Genomic DNA, 16877 nt, shown 5'->3' with positions numbered 1-16877 from the left:
ACACATCCCACTCTCCCTCCCACACACACACAAAAACAGACCCCCACTCTCCCTCCCACACACACACAACCCCACTCTGCCTGGCTCTCCCTCACAAACACACACACACCCCACTCACCCTCACACACACACACACCCCCCACTCACCCACACACACACACACACACACACCCCACTCACCCAACTCACCTACACACACACACCCCCCACTCACCCACACACACACACACACACACACCCCACTCACCCACCCCACTCACCCACACACACACACCCCCCACTCACCCTCACACACACACCCCCCACTCATCCTCACACACACACACACCCCACTCACCCTCACACACACACACACCCCACTCACCCTCACACACACACACCCCACTCACCCTCACACACACACACACCCCACTCACCCTCACACACACACACACCCCACTCACCCTCACACACACACACACCCCACTCACCCTCACACACACACACACACCCCACTCACCCTCACACACACACACACCCCACTCACCCTCACACACACACACACCCCACTCACCCACACACACCCCCCACTCACCCACCCACACACACACCCCCACTCACCCACACACACACCCCCACTCACCCACACACACACCCCCACTCACCCACACACACACACACCCCCCACTCACCCACACACACACCCCACTCACCCTCAAACACACACACACACACACCACTCACCCTCACACACACACACCCCACTCACCCTCACACACACACCACTCACCCTCACACACACACCCCACTCACCCTCAAACACACACACACCCCACTCACCCTCACACACACACACACCCCACTCACCCTCACACACACACACACCCCACTCACCCTCACTCAAAAACACACCCCACTCACCCTCACACGCACACACACCCCACTCACCCTCACTCAAACACACACCCCACTCACCCTCACTCACACACACACCCCACTCACCCTCACTCAAACACACACCCCACTCACCCTCACTCACACACACACCCCACTCACCCTCACTCACACACACATCCCACTCACCCTCACTCACACACACACCCACACACACACACACACACCCCCACACACCCCACTCACCCACACACACACACACCCCACTCACCCACACACACACACACCCCACTCACCCACACACACACCCCACTCACCCACACACACACACACACCACTCACCCTCACACACACACACCCCACTCACCCTCACACACCCCACTCACCCTCACACACACACACCACTCACCCTCATACACACACACACACCCCACACACCCTCACACACACCCCCCACCCTCCCTCACACACACACACACACACACCCCCCACTCTGCCTGGCTCTCCCTCACACACACACACCCACACACTCCCCACCCTCCCTCACACACACACACACACAGCCCCCCCACTCTCCATCCCACACACACACACAGCCCCCCCACTCTCCCTCCCAAACACACACACACCCCCCACTCTCCCTCCCACGCACACACACCCCCCACTCTCCCTCCCACACACACCCCCCACCCTCCCTCACACACCCCCCACCCTCCCTCACACACCCCCCACCCTCCCTCACACACACACACACACACCCCACCCTCCCTCACACACACACACACACACACCCACCCTCCCTCACACACACACACACACACCCACCCTCCCTCACACACACACCCTCCCACACACATACACACACACACCCCACTCTCCCTCACACACACCCCCCCCCATCCTCCCTCACACACACCCCCCCCCACCCTCTCTCCCACACACACACACACACACACACACACACACACACACACACACACACACACCCCACTCTCCCTCCCACACACACACACACCCCACTCTGCCTGGCTCTCCCTCACACACACACACCCCCCACCCTCCCACACACACACACCCCCCACCCTCCCACACACACACACACACACCCCACCCTCCCTCACACACACACACACCCCCCACCCTCCCTCACACACACACACACCCCCCACCCTCCCTCACACACACACCACCACTCTCTCTCCCACACACACCCCCCACTCTCTCTCACACACACACACACACCCCACTCTCCCTGCCACACACACACCCCCCACCCTCCCTCACACACACACCCCCCACACTCCCTCACACACACACCCCCACCCTCCCTCACACACACACCCCCCACCCTCCCTCACACACACACGCCCCACCCTCCCTCACACACACACAAACACCCCCACCCTCCCTCACACACACACACACACCCCCCACCCTCCCTCACACACACACACACACCCCCCACCCTCCCTCACACACACACACACACCCCACCCTCCCTCACACACACACACACACACCCCACCCTCCCTCACACACACACACACACCCCCCACCCTCCCTCACACACACACACCCCACCCTCCCTCACACACACACACCCCACCCTCCCTCACACACACACACACCCCCCACCCTCCCTCACACACACACACATTCCCCACCCTCCCTCACACACACACACACACCCCCCACCCTCCCTCACACACACACACATCCCCCACCCTCCCTCACACACACACACACCCACCCTTCCTCACACACACACACACCCCCACCCTTCCTCACACACACCCCTTACCCTCCCTCACACACACCCCCTACCCTCCCTCACACAAAACACCCCCCACCCTCCCTCACACACACACACCCCACTCTGCCTGGCTCTCCCTCACACACACACACACCCCACCCTCCCTCACACACACACACACACACCCCACCCTCCCTCACACACACACACACCCCCCACCCTCCCTCACACACACACACACCCCCCACCCTCCCTCACACACACACACACACCCCCCACCCTCCCTCACACACACACACACACCCCCCATCCTCCTTCACACACACACACACCCACTCTTCCTCACACACACACACACCACCACCCTCCCTCACACACACACACCCCCCCACCCTCCCTCACACACACACACACCCCCACCCTCCCTCACACACACACACACCCCCACCCTCCCTCACACACACACACACCCCCACCCTCCCTCACACACACACCCCCACCCCACCCTCCCTCACACACACACCCCCACCCCACCCTCCCTCACACACACACACCCCCCCACCCTCCCTCACACACACACCCCCCCACCCTCCCTCACACACACACCCCCCCACCCTCCCTCACACACACACACACCCCCACCCTCCCTCACACACACACCCCCACCCCACCCTCCCTCACACACACACCCCCACCCCACCCTCCCTCACACACACACCCCCCCACCCTCCCTCACACACACACCCCCCCACCCTCCCTCACACACACATCCCCCACCCTCCCTCACACACACACCTCCCACCCTCCCTCACACACACACACACACCCCCACCCTCCCTCACACACACACACACACACCCCACCCTCCCTCACACACACACACGCACCCCCCACCCTCACTCTCACACACACGCGCACCCCCCACCCTCACTCACACACACGCACACACCCCCCACCCTCCCTCACACACACCCCCCACCCTCCCTCACACACACCCCCCACCCTCCCTCACACACACCCCCCACCCTCCCTCACACACACACACACACACACACCCCACTCTCCATCCCACACACACACACACACCCCACTCTCCATCCCACACACACACACACACACACACCCCACTCTCCATCCCACACACACACACACACACACACACCCCACTCTCCCTCCCACACACACACACACCCCACTCTGCCTGGCTCTCCCTCACACACACACACCCCCCACCCTCCCTCACACACACACACACCCCACACCCTCCCTCACACACACACACACACACACATCCCACCCTCCCTCACATACACACACACACCCACCCTCCCTCACACAAACACACACACACCCCACAATCCCTCACACACACACACACACACCCCACCCTCCCTCACACACACACCCCCCACTCTCCCTCCCACACACACACACACCCCACTCTGCCTCGCTCTCCCTCACACACACACACCCCCACCCTCCCTCTCACACACACACACACACCCCCACCCTCCCTCACACACACACACACACACACCCACCCTCCCTCACACACACACACCCCCCCCACCCTCCCTCACACACACACACACACACATCCCACCCTCCCTCACATACACACACACACCCACCCTCCCTCACACACACACACACCCCCCACCCTCCCTCACACACACACCCCCCACTCTCCCTCCCACACACACACACACCCCACTCTGCCTCGCTCTCCCTCACAGACACACACCCCCACCCTCCCTCACACACACACACACACACCCCCACCCTCCCTCACACACACACACACACACCCACCCTCCCTCACACACACACACCCCCCCCCACCCTCCCTCACACACACACACCCCACTCTCTCTCCCACACACCCCCCCCACTCTCTCTCCCACACACCCCCCCCACTCTCTCTCCCACACACCCCCCCCACTCTCTCTCCCACACACACCCCCCACTCTCTCTCCCACACACACACACACACACCCCACTCTCCCTGCCACACACACACACACCCCACACTCCCTCCCACACACACACACACCCCACTCTGCCTGGCTCTCCCTCACACACACACACCCCCCACCCTCCCTCACTCACACACACACACACACACACACACACACCCCCCACCCTCCCTCACACACACACACACACCCCCCACCCTCCCTCAAACACACACACACACCCCCACCCTCCCTCACACACACACACACACACCCCACCCTCCCTCACACACACACATACACACACACCCCACCCTCCCTCACACACACACCCCCACCCTCCCTCACACACACACCCCCCACTCTCTCTCCCACACACACACACACGCACCCCACACTCCCTCCCACACACACACACACCCCACTCTCCCTCCATCACACACACACACACACCCCACTCTGCCTGGCTCACCCTCACACACACACACCCCCCACCCTCCCTCACACACACACACACCCTCCACCCTCCCTCACACACACACCCCCCACCCTCCCTCACACACACGCCCCCCACCCTCCCTCACACACACGCCCCCCACCCTCCCTCACACACACACACACCCCCCACCCTCCCTCACACACACACACTCCCCACCCTCCCTCACACATACACACACTCCCCACCCTCCCTCACACATACACACACTCCCCACCCTCCCTCACACATACACACACTCCCCACCCTCCCTCACACACACACCCCCCACTCTCTCTCCCACACACACCCCCCACTCTCTCTCCCACACACACACACACCCACCCCACACTCCCTGCCACACACACACACACCCCACTCTCCCTCCCACACACACACACACACACCCCACTCTGCCTGGCTCTCCCTCACACACACACACACACACACACACCACCCTCCCTCCCCACACACACACACACACAACCCCACCCTCCCTCACACACACACACCCCACCCTCCCTCCCTCACACACACACACACACCCCCCACACTCCCTCACACACACACACACACACACACCCCACTCTCCCTCCCACACACACACACAGCCCCCCCACTCTCCCTCCCAAACACACACACACCCCCCACTCTCCCTCCCACACACACACACACCCCCCACTCTCCCTCCCACACACACACACCCCCCACTCTCCCTCCCACACACACCCCCCACCCTCCCTCACACACACACCCCCCAGACTCCCTCACACACACACACACCCACCCTTCCTCACACACACACACCCCCACCCTTCCTCACACACACCCCCTACCCTCCCTCACACACACCCCCTACCCTCCCTCACACACACCCCCTACCCTCCCTCACACACACACACACACACACACACCCCACTCTCCCTCCCACACACACACACAGCCCCCCCACTCTCCCTCCCAAACACACACACACCCCCCACTCTCCCTCCCACACACACACACACCCCCCACTCTCCCTCCCACACACACACACCCCCCACTCTCCCTCCCACACACACCCCCCACCCTCCCTCACACACACACCCCCCACACTCCCTCACACACACACACACACCCACCCTTCCTCACACACACACACACCCCCACCCTTCCTCACACACACCCCCTACCCTCCCTCACACACACCCCCTACCCTCCCTCACACACACCCCCTACCCTCCCTCACACACACCCCCTACCCTCCCTCACACACACACACCCCCCACCCTCCCTCACACACACACACACACCCCACTCTGCCTGGCTCTCCCTCACACACCCCCCACCCTCCCTCACACACACACACACACACCCCACCCTCCCTCGCACACACACACACACACACACCCCACCCTCCCTCGCACACACACACACACACCCCCCACCCTCCCTCGCACACACACACACACACCCCCCACCCTCCCTCACACACACACACACACACACCCCCCACCCTCCCTCACACACACACACACACACACCCCCCACCCTCCCTCACACACACACACACACACACCCCACCCTCCCTCACAAACACACACACACACACCCCACCCTCCCACACACACACACACACACCCCACCCTCCCTCACACACACACACACACCCCACCCTCCCTCACACACACACACACCCACCCCACCCTCCCTCACACACACACACACACCCCCCACCCTCCCTCACACACACACACACACCCCCCACCCTCCCTCACACACACACACACCCCCACTCTTCCTCACACACACACACACCCCCACCCTCCCTCACACACACACACACCCCCACCCTCCCTCACACACACACACCCCCACCCCACCCTCCCTCACACACACACACACCCCCACCCTCCCTCACACACACATCCCCCACCCTCACACACACACACACACCCCCACCCGCCCTCACACACACACCTCCCACCCTCCCTCACACACACACCCCCCACCCTCCCTCACACACACACACCCCCCACCCTCCCTCACACACACACACGCACCCCCACCCTCCCTCCCTCACACACACACACACACCCCACCCTCCCTCACACACACCCCCCACCCTCTCTCACACACACCCCCCACCCTCCCTCACACACACACACCCCCCACCCTCCCTCACACACACACACCCCCCACCCTCCCTCACACACACACACCCCCCACCCTCCCTCACACACACACACACACCCCACTCTGCCTGGCTCTCCCTCACACACACACACCCCCCACCCTCCCTCACACACACACACACCCCACTCTCCATCCCACACACACACACACACACCCCCACTCTCCATCCCACACACACACACCCCACTCTCCATCCCACACACACACACACACACCCCACTCTCCATCCCACACACACACACACACACCCCACTCTCCCTCCCACACAAACGCATACCCCACTCTGCCTGGCTCTCCCTCACACACACACACCCCCACCCTCCCTCACACACACACACACCCCACACCCTCTCTCACACACACATACACCCCACACCCTCCCTCACACACACACACACCCCACACCCTCCCTCACACACACACACACACACACACATCCCACCCTCCCTCACATACACACACACACCCACCCTCCCACACACACACACACACACACACCCCACCCTCCCTCACACACACACCCGCAACTCTCTCTCCCACACACACACACACCCCACTCTGCCTCGCTCTCCCTCACACACACACACCCCCACCCACCCTCACACACACATACACCCCCCACCCTCCCTCACACACACACACCCCCCCCACCCTCCCTCACACTCACACACCCCCCCCCCCACCCTCCCTCACACACACACCCCCCACTCTCTCTCCCACACACACCCCCCACTCTCTCTCCCACACACACCCCCCACTCTCTCTCCCACACACACACACACACACCCCACTCTCCCTGCCACACACACACACACCCCACTCTCCCTCCCACACACACACACACCCCACTCTGCCTGGCTCTCCCTCACACACACACACCCCCCACCCTCCCCTCACACACACACACACCCACCCCCACTCTCCCTCACACACACACGCACACACCCACTCCCACTCTCCCTCACACACACACACACACCCACTCTCCCTCACACACACACACACACCCCCCACTCTCCCTCACACACACAAACACACCCCCACACCCCCCACTCTCCCTCACACACACACCCCCACACCCCCCACTCTCCCTCACACACACACCCCCACACCCCCCACTCTCCCTCACACACACACCCCCACACCCCCCACTCTCCCTCACACACACACCCCCACACCCCCCCACTCTCCCTCACACACACACCCCCACACCCCCCACTCTCCCTCACACACACACCCCCACACCCCCCACTGTCCCTCACACACACACCCCCACACCCCCCACTCTCCCTCACACACACACACCCCCCCTCCCCCTCACACACACACACCCCCCCACTCTCCCTCACGCACACACACCCCCCCACTCTCCCTCACGCACACACACCCCCCCCACTCTCCCTCACACACACAACCCCCCACTCTCCCTCGCACACACACCCCCCCACCCTCCCTCACACACACACCCCCCCCACCCTCCCTCACACACACACACCACCCCCACTCTCCCTCACACACACACACACCCCCACTCTCCCTCACACACACACACCCCCACTCTCCCTCACACACACACACACCCCACTCTCCCTCACACACACACACACCCCCACTCTCCCTCACACACACACACACCCACTCTCCCTCCCACACACACACCCCCCCACTCTCCCTCACACACACACAACCCCCCACTCTCAAACACACACACACAACCCCCCACTCTCACACACACCCCCCCACTCTCCCTCACACACACACCCCCCCACTCTCCCTCACACACACACCCCCCCACTCTCCCTCACACACACACACACACCCACCCTCCCTCACACACACACACACACACCCACCCTCCCTCACACACACACACACACCCACCCTCCCTCACACACACACACACACACCCACCCTCCCTCACACACACACACCCCCCACCCTCCCTCACACACACACACCCCCCCACCCTCCCTCACACACATCCCCCACCCTCCCTCACACACACACACATCCCCCACCCTCCCTCACACACACACACATCCCCCACCCTCCCTCACACACACATCCCCCACCCTCCCTCACACACACATCCCCCACACTCCCTCACACACACATCCCCCACCCTCCCTCACACACACACACACCCCCCACTCTCCCTCCCACACACACACACCTCCCATTCTCCCTCACACCCACACCCCCCACTCTCCCTCACACCCACACCCCCCACTCTCCCTCACACCCACACCCCCCACTCTCCCTCACACACACACACCCACTCCCCCCACTCTCCCTCACACACAGACACCCCCCACCCTCCCTCACACACACACCCCCACCCTCCCTCACACACACACACCCCCCACCCTCCCACACACACACACACCCCCCACCCTCCCTCACACACACACACATCCCCCACCCTCCCTCACACACACACACATCCCCCACCCTCCCTCACACACACATCCCCCACCCTCCCTCACTCACACACACACACCCCACCCTCCCTCATACACACACACCCCACCCTCCCTCACACACACACACACACACACCCCCAACCCTCCCTCACACACACACACACCCAACCCTCCCTCATACACACACCCCCCCCACCCTCCCTCACACACACACCCCCACCCCACCCTCCCTCACACACACACACACCCCACCCTCCCTCACACACACACACCCCCCCACCCTCCCTCACACACACATCCCCCACCCTCCCTCACACACACAACTCCCACCCTCCCTCACACACACACACACACCCCACCCTCCCTCACACACACACACACACACCCCACCCTCCCTCACACACACACACGCACCCCCCACCCTCACTCACACACACGCGCGCACCACCCACCCTCCCTCACACACACCCCCCACCCTCCCTCACACACACCCCCCACCCTCCCTCACACACACCCCCCACCCTCCCTCACACACACACACACCCCACTCTCCATCCCACACACACACACACACCCCACTCTCCATCCCACACACACACACACACACACACCCCACTCTCCATCCCACACACACACACACACACACCCCACTCTCCATCCCACACACACACACACACACACACACACACACACCCCACTCTCCCTCCCACACATCACACACACACACCCCCCACCCTCCCTCACACACACACACACCCCACACCCTCCCTCACACACACACACACACACATCCCACCCTCCCTCACATACACACACACACCCACCCTCCCTCACACACACACACACACACCCCACAATCCCTCACACACACACACACACCCCCCACCCTCCCTCACACACACACCCCCCACTCTCCCTCCCACACACACACACACCCCACTCTGCCTCGCTCTCCCTCACACACACACACCCCCACCCTCCCTCACACACACACACACACACCCCCACCCTCCCTCACACACACACACACACACACCCACCCTCCCTCACACACACACACCCCCCCCACCCTCCCTCACACACACACACACACACATCCCACCCTCCCTCACATACACACACACACCCACCCTCCCTCACACACACACACACACACACACCCCACAATCCCTCACACACACACACACACACACCCCCCACCCTCCCTCACACACACACCCCCCACTCTCCCTCCCACACACACACACACCCCACTCTGCCTCGCTCTCCCTCACAGACACACACCCCCACCCTCCCTCACACACACACACACACACCCCCACCCTCCCTCACACACACACACACACACCCACCCTCCCTCACACACACACACCCCCCCACCCTCCCTCACACACACACACCCACTCTCTCTCCCACACACCCCCCCCACTCTCTCTCCCACACACACCCCCCACTCTCTCTCCCACACACACCCCCCACTCTCTCTCCCACACACACACCCCACTCTCTCTCCCACACACACACACACACACCCCACTCTCCCTGCCACACACACACACACCCCACACTCCCTCCCACACACACACACACCCCACTCTGCCTGGCTCTCCCTCACACACACACACCCCCCACCCTCCCTCACTCACACACACACACACACCCCCCACCCTCCCTCACACACACACACACACCCCCCACCCTCCCTCAAACACACACACACACCCCCACCCTCCCTCACACACACACACACACACCCCACCCTCCCTCACACACACACATACACACACACCCCACCCTCCCTCACACACACACCCCCACCCTCCCTCACACACACACCCCCCACTCTCTCTCCCACACACACACACACGCACCCCACACTCCCTCCCACACACACACACACCCCACTCTCCCTCCATCACACACACACACACCCCACTCTGCCTGGCTCACCCTCACACACACACACCCCCCACCCTCCCTCACACACACACACACCCTCCACCCTCCCTCACACACACGCCCCCCACCCTCCCTCACACACACGCCCCCCACCCTCCCTCACACACACACACACCCCCCACCCTCCCTCACACACACACACTCCCCACCCTCCCTCACACATACACACACTCCCCACCCTCCCTCACACACACACCCCCCACTCTCTCTCCCACACACACCCCCCACTCTCTCTCCCACACACACACACACCCACCCCACACTCCCTGCCACACACACACACACCCCACTCTCCCTCCCACACACACACACACACACCCCACTCTGCCTGGCTCTCCCTCACACACACACACACACACCCCACCCTCCCTCACACACACACACACACAACCCCACCCTCCCTCACACACACACACCCCACCCTCCCTCCCTCACACACACACACACACCCCCCACACTCCCTCACACACACACACACACACACCCCACTCTCCCTCCCACACACACACACAGCCCCCCCACTCTCCCTCCCAAACACACACACACCCCCCACTCTCCCTCCCACACACACACACACCCCCCACTCTCCCTCCCACACACACACACCCCCCACTCTCCCTCCCACACACACCCCCCACCCTCCCTCACACACACACCCCCCACACTCCCTCACACACACACACACCCACCCTTCCTCACACACACACACACCCACCCTTCCTCACACACACACACACCCCCACCCTTCCTCACACACACACACACCCCCACCCTTCCTCACACACACCCCCTACCCTCCCTCACACACACCCCCTACCCTCCCTCACACACACCCCCTACCCTCCCTCACACACACACACCCCCCACCCTCCCTCACACACACACACACACCCCACTCTGCCTGGCTCTCCCTCACACACACCCCACCCTCCCTCACACACACACACACCCCACCCTCCCTCGCACACACACACACACACCCCCCACCCTCCCTCACACACACACACACACACACACCCCCCACCCTCCCTCACACACACACACACACACACCCCCCACCCTCCCTCACACACACACACAAACCCCACCCTCCCACACACACACACACACACACCCCCCACCCTCCCTCACACACACACACACCCACCCCACCCTCCCTCACACACACACACACACCCCCCACCCTCCCTCACACACACACACACCCCCACTCTTCCTCACACACACACACACCCCCACTCTTCCTCACACACACACACACCCCCACCCTCCCTCACACACACACACCCCCACCCCACCCTCCCTCACACACACACACCCCCCACCCTCCCTCTCACACACACACACCCCCACCCTCCCTCACACACACATCCCCCACCCTCCCTCACACACACACACACACACACACCCCCACCCGCCCTCACACACACACCTCCCACCCTCCCTCACACACACACCCCCCACCCTCCCTCACACACACACACACCCCCCACCCTCCCTCACACACACACACGCACCCCCACCCTCCCTCACACACACACACACACACACCCCCCACCCTCCCTCACACACACCCCCCACCCTCTCTCACACACACCCCCCACCCTCCCTCACACACACACACCCCCCACCCTCCCTCACACACACACACACACCCCACTCTGCCTGGCTCTCCCTCACACACACACACCCCCCACCCTCCCTCACACACACACACACCCCACTCTCCATCCCACACACACACACACACACCCCACTCTCCATCCCACACACACACACCCCACTCTCCATCCCACACACACACACCCCACTCTCCATCCCACACACACACACACACCCCACTCTCCATCCCACACACACACACACACACCCCACTCTCCCTCCCACACACACGCATACCCCACTCTGCCTGGCTCTCCCTCACACACACACACCCCCACCCTCCCTCACACACACACACACCCCACACCCTCTCTCACACACACATACACCCCACACCCTCCCTCACACACACACACACCCCACACCCTCCCTCACACACACACACACACACATCCCACCCTCCCTCACATACACACACACACCCACCCTCCCACACACACACACACACACACCCCACCCTCCCTCACACACACACCCGCAACTCTCTCTCCCACACACACACACACCCCACTCTGCCTCGATCTCCCTCACACACACACACCCCCACCCTCCCTCACACACACATACACCCCCCACCCTCCCTCACACACACACACACCCCCCCCACCCTCCCTCACACTCACACACCCCCCCCCCACCCTCCCTCACACACACACCCCCCACTCTCTCTCCCACACACACCCCCCACTCTCTCTCCCACACACACCCCCCACTCTCTCTCCCACACACACACACACACACCCCACTCTCCCTGCCACACACACACACACCCCACTCTCCCTGCCACACACACACACACCCCACTCTCCCTCCCACACACACACACACCCCACTCTGCCTGGCTCTCCCTCACACACACACACCCCCCACCCTCCCTCACACACACACACACCCACCCCCACTCTCCCTCACACACACACGCACACACCCACTCCCACTCTCCCTCACACACACACACACCCACTCTCCCTCACACACACACACACACACCCCCCACTCTCCCTCACACACACACACACACCCCCCACTCTCCCTCACACACACACACACACCCCCCACTCTCCCTCACACACACACACACACCCCCACACCCCCTCACACACACACCCCCACACCCCCCACTCTCCCTCACACACACACCCCCACACCCCCCACTCTCCCTCACACACACACCCCCACACCCCCCACTCTCCCTCACACACACACCCCCACACCCCCCACTCTCCCTCACACACACACCCCCACACCCCCCACTCTCCCTCACACACACACCCCCACACCCCCCACTCTCCCTCACACACACACCCCCACACCCCCCACTGTCCCTCACACACACACCCCCACACCCCCCACTCTCCCTCACACACACACACCCCCCCTCCCCCTCACGCACACACACCCCCCCACTCTCCCTCACGCACACACACCCCCCCACTCTCCCTCACGCACACACACCCCCCCCACTCTCCCTCACGCACACACACCCCCCCCACTCTCCCTCACACACACAACCCCCCACTCTCCCTCGCACACACACCCCCCCACCCTCCCTCACACACACACACACCCCCACTCTCCCTCACACACACACACACCCCCACTCTCCCTCACACACACACACCCCCACTCTCCCTCACACACACACACACACCCCACTCTCCCTCACACACACACACACACCCCCACTCTCCCTCACACACACACACACACCCACTCTCCCTCCCACACACACACACACCCACTCTCCCTCCCACACACACACACCCCCCCACTCTCCCTCACACACACACAACCCCCCACTCTCAAACACACACACACAACCCCCCACTCTCACACACACACCCCCACTCTCCCTCACACACACACCCCCCCACTCTCCCTCACACACACACCACCCCACTCTCCCTCACACACACACCCCCCCACTCTCCCTCACACACACACACCCTCCCTCACACACACACACACACCCACCCTCCCCACACACACACACACACACCCACCCTCCCTCACACACACACACCCCCCACCCTCCCTCACACACACACACCCCCCACCCTCCCTCACACACATCCCCCACCCTCCCTCACACACACACACATCCCCCACCCTCCCTCACACACACACACATCCCCCACCCTCCCTCACACACACATCCCCCACCCTCCCTCACACACACATCCCCCACCCTCCCTCACACACACACACACCCCCCACTCTCCCTCCCACACACACACACCTCCCATTCTCCCTCACACCCACACCCCCCACTCTCCCTCACACCCACACCCCCCACTCTCCCTCACACACACACACCCACTCCCCCCACTCTCCCTCACACACAGACACCCCCCACCCTCCCTCACACACACACCCCCACCCTCCCTCACACACACACACCCGCCACCCTCCCACACACACACACACCCCCCACCCTCCCTCACACACACACACATCCCCCACCCTCCCTCACACACACACACATCCCCCACCCTCCCTCACACACACATCCCCCACCCTCCCTCACTCACACACACACACCCCCACCCTCCCTCATACACACACACCCCACCCTCCCTCACACACACACACACACACCCCCAACCCTCCCTCACACACACACACACCCAACCCTCCCTCATACACACACACACCCAACCCTCCCTCATACACACACACCCCCCACTCTCCCTCCCACAACACACACTCCCCACCTCTCCCTCCCACCACACACACTCCCCACTCTCCCTCCCACACACACACACTCCCCACTCTCCCTCCCACACACACACACCTCCCCACTCTCCCTCCCACACACACACACCCCCCACTCTCCCTCCCACACACACACCCCCCCCCACTCTCCCTCCACACACACACACACCCCCACTCCTCCCTCACACACACACACACACCCCCACCCTCCCTCACACACACACACCCCCCACCCTCCCTCACACACACACACCCCCCACCCTCCCTCACACACACACACCCCCCACCCTCCCTCACACACACACACCCCCACCCTCCCTCACACACACACCCCCCACCCTCCCTCACACACACACACATCCCCCACCCTCCCTCACACACACACACATCCCCCACCCTCCCTCACACACACACACATCCCCCACCCTCCCTCACTCACACACACCCCACCCTCCCTCACACACACACACACACACCCCCAACCCTCCCTCACACACACACACACCCAACCCTCCCTCCCACACACACACCCCCCCACTCTCCCTCCCACACACACACACACCCCCACTCTCCCTCACACACACACACACACCCCCACTCTCCCTCACACACACACACACCCCACTCTCCCTCCCACACACACACACCTCCCACTCTCCCTCACACCCACACCCCCCACTCTCCCTCACACCCACACCCCCCACTCTCCCTCACGCACACACACCCACACCCCCCACTCTCCCTCACACACACACACCCACACCCCCCACTCTCCCTCACACACACACACCCACACCCCCCACTCTCCCTCACACACACACACACCCCCCACCCTCCCTCACACACACACACCCCCCACCCTCCCTCACACACACACACATCCCCCA

General features: G+C 62.9%; 1 protein-coding gene across 2 annotated transcripts in view; it reads right to left on the bottom strand.

Moving 5' to 3' along the window:
• Positions 1 to 16877, bottom strand: part of dus1l (dihydrouridine synthase 1-like (S. cerevisiae)) — a 120996-nt gene that overhangs the window by 55536 nt on the left and 48583 nt on the right. The window lies entirely within an intron of this gene.

This window comes from Chiloscyllium punctatum, chromosome 39 (genome assembly GCF_047496795.1).
Source record: "Chiloscyllium punctatum isolate Juve2018m chromosome 39, sChiPun1.3, whole genome shotgun sequence".
Lineage (NCBI taxonomy): Eukaryota > Metazoa > Chordata > Chondrichthyes > Orectolobiformes > Hemiscylliidae > Chiloscyllium > Chiloscyllium punctatum.
This window is presented reverse-complemented; position numbering and strand designations above follow the sequence as displayed.